This window comes from Balaenoptera acutorostrata, chromosome 10 (assembly GCF_949987535.1).
Source record: "Balaenoptera acutorostrata chromosome 10, mBalAcu1.1, whole genome shotgun sequence".
In the NCBI taxonomy this organism is placed as follows: Eukaryota; Metazoa; Chordata; class Mammalia; order Artiodactyla; family Balaenopteridae; genus Balaenoptera; species Balaenoptera acutorostrata.
Window position 1 is genome coordinate 31,689,380 of NC_080073.1, and position 7,282 is coordinate 31,696,661.

Here is a 7,282-nt window from a genome sequence, read left to right on the forward strand (position 1 = left end):
TTCATTTTTCAACTTGTATCTAATTCATCTTGAGCCAAATTGAGAGGAGTGTCTTCTATTCTCCCTCTAGAGCTCGAGCTCATACCTCCCCTGAATTACTCAAAAGGAAACTAGGGTCTTTTGCAGTCCAAAACGATGGCCTTCATGTCCGGAGCTAGAGCCCCATCAGCTGTCACTGCTCTACCTGCCAAGAGAGGCCGCAGGAAGAGGAACATCAGCTTTCCGTCTTCTTGAGGGCGTCCTGTTCATGTGAAATGACCAGAAATGCCAAGAACACCAAGGCCCCAACTGCAGCCCATGATTTGGGCAATGAACTGCTTTAGGATCTGGCCCTCCTGTCTGAAGTCAGGCCACCATCATATCTTGCAGGGATGAAGGGTGAAGGCCATTCCCACTGGTCTCCCTGCCTCCAAATAGTCCTCCAACTCAGCCAGCCCAGTAACCACCAGTGTCATCCTCTGAAATTCCAATCTGACCACAGCACCCTCCCTTTCCCACCCCCTGCTTTAAAAGCCCCTGAAGGAGCTCCCGTCACCACCTGGAGAGAGCCCAGGGCATTTGGACACCCATGAAGGTCTCTATTACCTGGCCTGTCACGTCAGCCTTACCTTCGTCCCACCTTGCACTTTTGCCCAGCAGGACTGCCCCTTCCCCGCATGCCCCAAGCTCTCCCTCCTTCTGGGCTCTGGCTCAGCCCATCCCAGAGCCTGGTCAAGTAACCCTGGCCACCCCAACATATGCCATACCCCTATTATAACATTCACCACATTGCATGTCACCAAGGCCACTATTTGGGCTCTTTGGGGGACCTGGTGGGACAAAGGCCCAGTTGGCTGGGAGGGACTGGAGGATTTTGTTATCTTTCTGCAACTAAAGACTTGCAGAGGAGTCCAGCAGCGAGGCACCATTTTACCTATGTCCATGGTGACCATTTTTTTGGTTTGTTTTGCTTTGTTTTCCCTTATATTGTTTCTCTGTCCAAGTAGTACATGAACAGGGCTAAATCTGCAAGCAGTACCAAGGAATAAGCAAAGAGAAGGAACGCTGTGCCTTGGCCCCCCGGTGTCCTGTCTCAGAAGCAGCCCCTCCTACCAGCTTACGCATGCCACCAGAGAGTCTGCATAAATAAGCACCGTGTGTAACTTTGAGAAATACAGAGTATAGCATTCTATACACGTGGTCCCTCTCTGCTGATTTTCCTAAATATATCCAGGACGACGTGACTTTTGATATAAGAAAACGAGAATGTAAGCCTGATTTTTTTTTATAAATTTATTTATTTGTTTGGGGTTTTTTTGGCTGTGTTGGGTCTTCGTTGCTGTGCGCGGGCTTTCTCTAGTTGTGGCGAGAGGCGCTACTCTTCATTGCGGTATGTGGGCTTCTCATTGTGGTGGTTTCTCTGTCGTGGAGCATGGGCTCTAGGCACGCGGGCTCAGTAGTTGTGGCTCACGGGCTCTAGAGCGCAGGCTCAGTAGTCGTGGCACACAGGCTTAGTTGCTCCACGGCATGTGGGATCTTCCCGGACCAGGGCTCGAACCCGTGTCCCCTGCATTGGCAGGAGGCTTCTTAACCACTGTGCCCCCAGGGAAGCCCAGAGGCTGTATTTTTATTAACAGGACTTGCTTCATTGAAGGGTAGGCCAGGCAAGCCTTTGGGTATGTATGGCTCTCACTTAATTATTTAGAATGAATTTCTGCCATACAAGGAATCAGGCCAAGTTTCCATTTCTCTGACCAGAGATTGAACCTAGGCCCTGGGCAGTGAAAGTGTGAAGTCCTAACCACTGAACTGCCAGGGAATTCCCTTTTTTTCCTTTAATAAATTTATTTATTATTTTTTATATTTTGGCTGCACTGGGTCTTTGTTGCTGCACGCAGGCTTTCTCTAGGTGCAGAGAGCAGGGGCTACTCTTCGTTGTGGTGCGCGGGCTTCCCATTGCGGTGGCTTCTCTTGCTGTGGAGCACGGGCTCTAGGCGCGCGGGTTTCCGTAGTTGTGGTGCACGGGCTTAGCTGCTCCGTGGCATGTGGGATCTTCCCGGACCAGGGCTCGAACCCATGTCCCCTGCATTGGCAGGCGGATTCTTAACCACTGCGCCACCAGGGAAGTCCTCCATTTCTTTATCATTCACCACAGCAAGTATTTTGGCGAGTCTTGAGAAATGGAGATGCCCCTATTTCCAGCCTTTGCTATTTTCTCATCTTCATCAACACTCCTTTCCTGCCTCAAACAAACATGCTCCCCAGTGCCCTTCATCCCGTCCCTGTGAGTCAGTGGCGGGGGTGGGGAAGAGAGAAGGGAGCTTCTCCAGGTCAGCAACCCTGGCTCCCATCTCTCCCTCGGACTGAAGAAGGCAAGTATAAACGGCAGTTGCCAAACCGGGAGAGGAAAGAGTGACAAACTGGAGGCCACATCCCTCTTCCTTCCCAGAAGGAGAAAAAGCACCCAGCCCAGGGATGTGTGGGTGAGAGAGGCTCACACCTGTGTCAGCCACCTAGGACCCCTATCGGGGCTTCCACCCAAGTAGTCCTGAAGGCGGAGGCCACATTGAGGAGCCAGTATTCCCATGTCACTTACCCACAGGTCACATCTCGAAGGAGGAGTGGGTAACTGCAGCCCCACAGGACCCTGGCAGCAGTGTGTTCAAGCTTTAGGATTCAGGGAAACTACTGAAATTAGGTAAATCTAAAGGAATTTCAAGGAAACAGGATGCACACACATACACACTCGATCCCTCTGGGAAAATGGGTTGGGAAACAGTGAGTGCCCTGCATGGAACACTAGCTGAATGACTGCTTGGTTCCCCAGGCTTCATGGGGCCAAGGGCAAAGGGGGCGGCCCTAGTCCAAGTCATTGACTCTTGTTTGATGACATCGCAGCCTCCTTACTGGTCCCACCACGTCCCCCCTTCCCCCCTACAGTCTATTCTCCTCCCGCAACCAGGTTGTGCTCCCTAAAATGCAAATCTCATCCTATCTCTCCCCTGCCTTAAACCCTCAATGGCTCCCCGCTTCTCTCCGGATAAAGACCCAAGTCCTCACCATGGCCCACGAAGCTCCGTGGTTCTTGGCTCTCACTTACCTTTCCAACTCCGTTTTCAACCATGTACACTCTGTAGCCACATTACTTTGTTCCTCTGTTCTTCAGGCTCTCCCCAGCCTCTGGGCCTCTTCACGTGCTGTTTCCCTCCTCCTGCATCACTCTTCTCCCCCTTCACTTAGCAACCTTCTCATTCCTCGAAACTCAACTTAAACCTCAGTCAATCAGAGAGGCCTCCTCTGATCAGCTCTCCCCAGTCTATTTTGGGAACCTCATTTACATCTTCCCACAGTGCCCTGTGTGTCCCCTTCCTAACCCTCATCACGTGTGTAATCACCTGTCCAATGTCTGTTCCCCATCCCCAACCTACTACCTCTATGAGAGCAGAGCTATGTCTTCTTAGTCACTGCTCAATAAATTTTTGTCAGGTTAATTAAACTCAGGGGGCACAACTGTGCTGTCTTGGAGTAAAAAGCAATAGCCTTTACACAGTTATCCTTTAAAAAAAATTATTTTGAGCAAAAGATAGTAAACATTGGGTAGTAGAATCGTTGTAATTTTTCTTTGAGAAATCCTTCCGGATGGAAATACCTAATTTGCAAAGTCAGGGAATGATTTTTGCTGGTTCAAACTGGGGATTTAAAAAAATAACAGTACCCTCCAGTGTACTGTAGTTTCTCAAAGAACACCTGAAGGATATAAACTAAAATGGCAGGAATTCCCTGGTGGTCCAGTGGTTAGGACTCTGTGCTTCCACTACCACGGCCCTGCGGTCGAACTAAGAACCTGCAAGCCTGCGTGGCATGGCCAAAAAAAATAAAATAATAAAATAAAATAGGGGGACTTCCCCGGTGGTGCAGTGGTTAAAAATCTGCCTGCCAACACAGGGGACACGGGTTCGAGCCCTGGTCCGGGGAGATCCCACATGCCATGGAGCAACGAAGCCTGTGTGCCACAACTACTGAGCCTGTGCTCTAGAGTCTCCGAGCCACAACTACTGAGCCTGCGTGCCACAACCACTGAAGCCCGCACGCCTAGAGCCTGTGGTCGGCAACGAGAAGCCACCGCAGTGAGAAGCCTGTGCACCGCAACCAAGAGTAGCCCCGACTCGCCACAACTAGAGAAAGCCTGTGCACAGAAATGAAGACCCAATACAGTCAAAAAACAAACAAAAAACAAAAAACTAAACTTAAAATAGGAAGGGCTTCCCTGGTGGAGCAGTGGTTAAGAATCCGCCTGCCAGTGCAGGGCACACGGGTTCGAGCCCTGGTCCGGGAAGATCCCACGTGCCGTGGAGCAACTAAGCCCGTGCACCACAACTACTGAGCCTGCGTGCCACAACTACTGAGCCTGCGCTCTAGAGCCCACGTGCCACAGCTACTGAAGCCTGTGCACCTAGAGCCGGATCTCCACAACAAGAGAAACCACTGCAATGAGAAGCCCACGCACCGCAAAAGAGTAGCCCCCGCTCGCCACGACTAGAGAAAGCCCGCACACAGCAACACGCAGCAAAAAATAAACAAACAAAAAAATGAATAAAAAATAAAATAGGATGGCACCAGAGACACAAGAACTAAAACCTTAAAATCCAGCTAAAGGTAAACCTCACTGTGGCTCCTTGAACTTGCCCTCCACCCTCCTACCTCAGGTATTTGCAGTGCTGTGCCTTCTGCCTAAACTGCCCTCCCCTCTTTGCCCCTCTAACCTGCGAACACAATGTCCCTCTCTTTGTGGGTCTAGGGCTATCACAGCCTCCAAAACTCCATGCAAACGTCCCTTCTCTAAGACGAACGCTCCGATTTCTCTCGCCCACACGCACACGCACGCACGCCCACACGCACACGCACGCATGCCCGCCCCTTACCCGAGGGTCAGCCCACCTGGCGTATAGTCCCCAGCTGACCCAGGTTTCCGCTGATTGTTAACAAGCCCGTGTTCTTACCTCCTATGAGTTCCCGGATGGCAGGAGAAAATGTGTTAGTTATTTGCAAAAAGTCCTTCTAATGACCCTCTCTTCTCTAGGAAACTCTTTTACTTTCCCCATCAAATACCCTGGAAGTTTCATTTTATTTTTCCAACTCACTTATTTTGAGATTCCTGCTTGAGTTACTTTAATAGTTTCATAGAGGTTAAGCTGAAGACGTCTTTAAAGATAGTAATAACAATAATAATGACAGCAGCTGCCATTTGCTAAAGCTTGCTCTGTGCCAGGCTGTGTTTTAAGAAGGAATGGTATACACTATCTACTAAATACCAACAACAGCACTAAAAAGGTGGGCTCTGTTGTCATCTCCATTTTAGAAATGAGGAAACTCAGGCCCAGAGAAGTTAAACAACTTGCCCATGGTCACACAGCTGGTGAGTAGTGGAGGTGGCACCTCCCTCCATGAGGCAGAGTAGGCGCAGGGCCTAGGGCCACAACACTTTTAGGGGCCACGGAAGTGTTTTAATTTCTTTCAGGATAAGAAGGAAAAAAATAAAAATTTAGGTTGAAGACCAAGTTTTAGTATATAATATTAACATAACTGTCTTTATACCAGTGTTGTTGTAAAATATAATTTTTACTATTTTTTTATGGAAGAAGGGATTCGTGAAGGCAAAAGTGCACTAGGACCCACAAAAGTCATAATGTGGCCCTGGTGGAGTCAGAAGTCAAATCAAGTCAGTATGCCCCCAAAGTTAATGTTTTCACTAGTCTAGTGTAACCCCATATTACAGGTGAGAAATTGAGATCCAAGGCCACACAACAAATGTATGGCAGAGCCAAGCAGAAAATGCAGGTTTCCAGCGGTCCAACCATGGTACCCTGTGGTCCAACACCACCACCTAGTGGTCTTGCCAGGAACTTCGCTTTAGTCAAAGGATGAACCTAGAGAGAGGGCACAGGTCCAGATACCCCCAGGAAGCAGCTACCTGCCTGCCCTTGGTCTCCATACTCAGCAGTGGGGAAGCCAGGCCAAGGCACCAACTCCACACGCTCTCTTTAGGTTGTCATCAGAATTCACACATCCCCCCCTACACACACACACACACAAAGACACCCCTCTCCCAGGGCAACAGAGTTATCCCTCAGAGTTAATACTTGTAAAACACCTAGATTGGCCCTGTGCGATAGGAATAGCATGTGAGCCAATTTGTAATTTGAAATTTTCTAGTAGCCACATTAAAAAAGCAAAAAGAGGGCTTCCCTGGTGGCGCAGTGGTTGAGAATCCGCCTGCCAATGCAGGGGACACGGGTTCGAGCCCTGGTCTGGGAGGATCCCACATGCCACGGAGCAACTAGGCCCGTGAGCCACAATTACTGAGCCTGCGCATCTGGAGCCTGTGCTCCGCTACAAGAGAGGCCACGATAGTGAGAGGCCCGCGCACCGCGATGAAGAGTGGCCCCCGCTTGCCACAACTAGAGAAAGCCCTCGCACAGAAACGAAGACCCAACACAGCCATAAATAAATAAATAAATAAATAAATAAATATTAAAAAAAAAATCTATTAAAAAAAAAAAAAAAGCAAAAAGAGGGAATTTCCTGGCAGTCCAGTGGTTAGGACTTGGCGGTTTCACTGCCGTGGCCCAGGTTCAGCAAGCCGTGCGGCACGGCCAAAAAATAAATAAATTAATTAAAAAGCAAAAAGAAACAAGTAAAACTAATTTTCATAATGTATTTTATTTAACATAGGGGGTCAGCAAACTACAGGCAATGGGTCAAATCTAGCCCACCACCTGTTTTTTTAAATGAAGTTTTATTGGAACATAGCCACACCCATTTGTTTATGTACCAGCCATGGCTGCTTTTACACTGCAACAGCAGAGTTGAGTATTTGCTTATTTGAGACTGGATGGCCCACAAAGCTGAAAATACTCACTACCTAGTCCTTTACAGAGAAAGTTTGTCGATCCTTGATTTAGCCCAATATATCCAAGTTTGGTCATTTCAACATGTGATTCATTATAAAAATTATTAATGAGCTATTTTACATTTTTTTATTATACTAAATTTCTGAAACCCGGTGTGTCTTTTATACTTACAGCACATCTCTATTCGGATGAGACACATTTCAAATGCTCAGTGGATACACGTAGTTCATGACTATGGAACTGGACAGTGTGGGTTTAGAATAAGGCCTGCATGTAGCAAATATCATAGAGGTGCTCACTAAATACGTAAATAAATAAATTCCCCAGAAGTATTAAGCCCTAACAGCCTGGAACATCCATTGCTTGTTATGAATCAACCTTTTTCCCATGCT